The 5,547-nt window shown below is 34.4% G+C and overlaps 1 long non-coding RNA gene across 1 annotated transcript; it reads right to left on the reverse strand.

The window, feature by feature from the left end:
* Positions 1 to 572: 572 nt before the first annotated feature.
* Positions 573 to 5,207, reverse strand: LOC311301922. Its single transcript, XR_014629524.1, has 4 exons — positions 4,933 to 5,207; positions 3,078 to 3,153; positions 2,845 to 2,937; positions 573 to 896 (listed from the first exon to the last, which is right to left on the reverse strand). It is a non-coding gene; the product is annotated as an uncharacterized lncRNA (long non-coding RNA).
* Positions 5,208 to 5,547: the final 340 nt, after the last annotated feature.

A 5,547-nucleotide genomic window follows, 5' to 3' on the forward strand; every position in this document is an offset into this window, starting at 1 on the left:
CGTCTTTTTGACGTTCACTGTTGACGTCCAACTGACATAAAAAGTGAACGTTCAGAAGACGTCCGCTGAAGAGCCAGAATGAAAGTTTTTGACGTCTTTTTTAAACGTCTTTTTAGCGTTCACTATTGACGTATAGTGAACGTTCATTAGACATCTCTTTTAAATGTTGATTTTTGATGTCCAAGTAACATCTTTACAATATTGTAAATGAAAGTTTTCACAACGTCATTTCAACGTCACTTACAGACGTCTAAAGAACATTCATACAAAATTTTAAGATGCACAAACGAAATTAGCTTTACTATTAGCTTTATTAAACCATGTTTTGGTCATCAAACAGGCTTTTGTTCCAAGGTTGGATGACAACATGGTATTCAATAAAACTCATTCTAGTCATAGTAAAAGCAGTGTGCAGAACTACTGCTTTAAAATTGTAAATAATAAATTAATACCTATCCCTTTTATGCACCTGTCTAAAACATGCAAATACTTTTTAGTAGCCTTATATTTTTGCAATTGGAAATAAGTGACATCTGATTATTGATTAAAAAAAAAGCAAAAATAGTTTGAAATGACAATTTTTTTCCATCTTTAATGAGGTTTTCAGCAAATTATGAACAGGCTGATAAATAAAACAACTCTAATGGTTACACTGAACTGCCAAGTGAACAAAAAACAAATTACTCCAGACCAAGATTGGGGGTGGGTGGTTGGAAAGGGGGAGAGAGACATAAAGTCCCCTAAACTAGAAATAAACACACGCGCCTTACAGTACTCATGTAAAATTCCTCATTATTTCCACCCCTGTATGCCCTCCACGGCACGTTTAAGATGTTCTGCTGCATGATGCTTGATTGTAGCCTCTGTAGCTTCTTTATCCCATTTTATGACTGCAGCTGCAAGAGTTGAACAAAAACAAAAAATCCATAAGTAACATTGCAAGTTAACATACAATATTTTTATACCGGCTCATTGTTTACAAGCGTGGAGGAGGATTGTTCAAATTTATTGTATGTTGAATGACATATTTATGGATTTTTGTCAGTTTATTTAAAATGGTTTGTATTAGTCTTCGCAAGTTCACTTTGTAAACAACGGGGCGGTACTTCTGCCTACGTCCAGCATGAAACTGCATTGATTTGGACTTCAACAATTTGGTTACCGTTGAAGTCCATTGTGTGGAGAACAATCCTGGAATGTTTTCCTCAAAAACTTAATTTCTTTTCCTCTGAAGAAAGAAAGACATGAATAACTTGGATGGCATTGGGGTGAGTAAATTATCAGGAAATTTTCATTTTGAGGTGAACTAATCCTTGAAGTGGCAATACTACAGTGACCAATGGTGACTGGTGTGGTATATGGCAGCAAACAAATGACTGAAAATGGGTTCTGTAAACTCGCGTCGCTGTATGTTAGGAAGGTGTAAGACTGCAATAGACAGTGGCCTTGGGTGACAAGATATTTAAGATAGCAATCATGAATTGAGAGAGACTGCATATAATAAAATTTCTCAAGCACAGCCCAAATGTAATGCTTTTGGATACTATAACTTCCATTTTAGCAAATACTAGATTACTTGTAGATGAGTTTAGAAAGAGGTAATCCAGTGAAGTATCCAGCTCCAGCGTTATCAGTTCTGCTGTCAGTACTGGAGAAATTGAGAAAATGCACTTACTATTTATTAATGAAATATAGATGTTATCTTGCAAATTCCATCTTTGCCAGCCGTTTCTATACGAGATAATATTAAATCATCTGTCTATGATGCATTTTTGATATTTGCAATGCAGAAGAGAGTTGTTGTAAAATGCAGTCTCTACTGTTGCATTGCGGTTACTTGTTTGATAATAAAAAAGAGCTATTTAAGTAAGGGATAATGTAAAGCAAGGCGGATGTTATAGCGAATACAACCCCGCAGGCTGATGCGGAGGGGTCTTGAATCTGCCTGAAGTGGTTGTATTCGCTATAACAACCGCCTCGCTCTACATTATCCCGCTTATTACATGGCTACCCACCAAATAAATTAATAATTTGACATAAAAAATTGATTTAAAAAGGAGTTTATTCATTTAAAAAGGATTGTATTGCTTCTGCTAAAGAAAATACTCCGTTACGTCTCTACGGTTAGAATCCTGCGTCTATAGCAAACCTGTTTTTCATGGCAACGGTGTGTTATACTTAGCAGATGTGTTATCAAGAAATAACACACCGCTTTCTACATTAGAGTTCAACCAAGCCATGTAATAATGGACAATAATTTCGAGCAAGGGACGCTGTTTCCAACTTCAAGGTGGCTTATGTGTGTGCGCACCGAAACCGACCGCAACTAGACAAGGAAATTATATTTTAGGCTTTGTGTGCGCATTTAACCATCAAATACACAACAAAATATGTCAAAATGACCGGATTGGAGAGTATTCACTTAAACAGTTCATATCTTAAATTGGTGTAAATAGTTTGGAGAAAAGGGGAGATTGGTATTATTTGATCTGCATTCAGTCTAATAAACCTTCTGATGATGGCATCATTAATGTGAATCAAACAAAAGGCAAAGAGAAAATACTCACAGCCCTTGAATGATTAACTTTGTCTTGATGAATTGTCTTAATGCTTACCCTCACTTTTGTCTATCTGAGTGCTTTTAATTTATTAAAATAGAACAATGTAAAAAAAAAAGTAAAAAAAAAAGAAATTAGTTCATTGTGTTTTTAAACTTTATGCATGTAGCATGTGCTTTTCAATTTGCAATTTTTTTAAAAGTTTGTTCAGTAGGTTACCAGTTTAAAAAGTACAATTGGGTATCATTTTATTATAATAATACTAACATAATTTGTGTACCTTTACCTTTCAAAAGTTTTAGTCGTCTCCAGAGGCAGTTTCTGCTTCTTCACCTTCCCCTTCATATTGAATTTTGCCATCAGCCGGTTGGTAAAGAGCCTGAAGAAACAAATTCACCATTTAGAAATTACATGTGTGTGGTAATCTACAGGAACTGTAGCATGGGTGAGAGTGCCAAGAGTGAATTAAAGAAATGGGGGCATGGGACACTGTTGTTTTCTGGAATCGATTAAACAAACCTCTTAGAAGTGACCATTTGCTCTGAGAAAGACCTCCCAGAGTATCTTGAGATTGGCCTTTGAACATTTTCAGAATCTGAAAGACAAAATTTGTCAAATATTACTTTATTGTTCGTAATAGTGGATATAGCTCTTGTAGCAAGTTGTGTGCCCATATAACTCGAGCAACCCCAGTGCAGAGCTCCTGCCTCTGTTGTACTGAGCGGACAGTGTAAAGATATCTAGGCTATATACTTCTGGCAAGGGCTGCACGATTTGGGGAAAATGTCATTGTCATTGGAATTATTGAGGTCAATATTGTGATTGAGATATGCAATCACGATATAATAAACAAATGGTTTCATGAGTCAACTTGCTTGGTTCTCAAGGAAAATGCACACACAGATTATTGATGATAATGCTGAAATGTGTATTTCTCGACTCAAACTAGCAACAACAACTTAATTATTGATAATACCTATAATGATCAATAAGCCATTGATGACTGGATAAAAACTCTTAAAACTTAATTGTAGCTAAGAAGACACACCTAAGAAGACTGCTGACAAGAAATGTATACACACACACAGACACAGTATATTGCTTTTAATTTATTTAGCATATAGTTAACAAAATAATACTAATATAAATGAAAGTCAAAAGCCCACAGTCATACCTGGAAACAAATCCTGTTCAAATAGGATATATGGGCCATTCTACAGAATTGGTTTAAAGTTAAACAAATTTTTATGCAAGCAAATTTTATAATATCCAATGTAAACATTTCTAGTAATTGTGCAGTTAATCATCATATTGTATTTTCAGACAGGTTTGGAATATTTATCCTCTCCCCAAAATTGTGACTAATGAAACACAATAATATGAAAGTCAACAACAATTACAATTTTAACTATTCCAAGTGTAATTTTTCCTTTGTAAAAAGCATAAATTTTATCATACGTATTTCAAAGTTAAGGATTCATTAGTATTGTCTAAAAACATTCATATTTCGTCTCAAGCATATATATTTTATGATACATTAATATAGGGCGTATACATTTTAATTTGCAGTGTAATAGCATACGTTTAAAACATTGCATTTTATTTAAACAACATATTTCATGAACATATTTCAGCAGATTTTTACTCATCTCAGTATTGCAATATAGTTAAGGAAAAGCTAAACTATAATAGCGTTACGTTCATGTAAAAATAGCATGTTGTAATTGTAGTAAACGAGCATCTGAGCCGTTCATTCACGCATACAAACGCGATTCATATTAGAACAAAGATATTTACGTTTGAATAGCGCGCGCTTTCAGCGGGTGATTAGCAGATAATGAGTTGCCATGAGAACGACTAACGTCTCTCTTTTTATATAGATTACATAAACAGAATATTCTCTTTCGTTTTGAATTAGATAATTAAAAAGTAAACACTTAAATTATTATAAAGATTACTCTTGACAGTGTGTATTTGCTGAGTTTTGCTTACGTTTAGAGACCTGCTCCAGAAAAAAAGTTCATGTAGAAGGAGAGGCAGAAAGCACACAAAAGCATAATGTTTTGTTTCGATTGTAAGTGGACACATAAAAAAGACATTTTACAGTTTATTTTTCCATATTTCAAGTCTGTATGACCATAAATGACGGAGTATTTTAAGTCTATTTTGCTGCTATGTGAAAAAAAAAAAAAAAAAAAAACAGCAGAACGCGCGGGCGCATTTGTCGACTTTTCGGTTAATGTGCCCGCGCAAATTGCCGCAGTTTTAAGAAGTTTTTCAAGGTATTAGGGGGCATGTGTGACTTCCAATTCATCTGATATCATCTCTCAACTGAATAACATATTAAATTAATTTTTTTTTAATGTTTACTTACCTGTTTTAGGGTTTTAGTCCAATTAAGGCAGTGTCTCTCTCCACGTGTCAGCAGCCTCTTTCATCGGCAGGATACTTTTCCTGGTGACTTTGCAGTGTGACGTGCGATTCTTCTTCTTTGATTTTTTAACGGCGGTCGCAAACTGTTTTAGTGCATTACCGCCACCCTCAGGTTATAAATGATCTCTGGCTTACATGCTATGTCATTATACGAAATAAATAAATAAAACAAATGATTTTATCCAGCTTGGTAGCTCTTAGAAACTAAAAATAAATATTACATTATTTTATGGCCTGATGATTTATTTAATATTTCTTTTAAAATCCCTCCCATGCCCTAAATTTTCCTCTTCACTATGCTATCATATTTATTACACATCATAACAATACTCTGCTGATCAGGTACATTGCAATTATTACATAAACCAGTATCATGCTTCCCTATTAGATGCAGAGTTTTGTTTGGTCTAGTGTGCCCTAACTGTAACCTTGCAATGATTTCCCCCTTCGTACCCCAACTTAAGGGTTTATAAACATAGTTCCCCTCCCTTGTTTCCTCTATTCTATTGTTCCTGCCACATTCTCATAACTTCTTTCTTTATTATCGATTTAGCTT

The sequence above is a fragment of the Rutilus rutilus genome, assembly GCF_951802725.1.
Source record: "Rutilus rutilus genome assembly, chromosome: 13".
Classification (NCBI taxonomy): Eukaryota; Metazoa; Chordata; class Actinopteri; order Cypriniformes; family Leuciscidae; genus Rutilus; species Rutilus rutilus.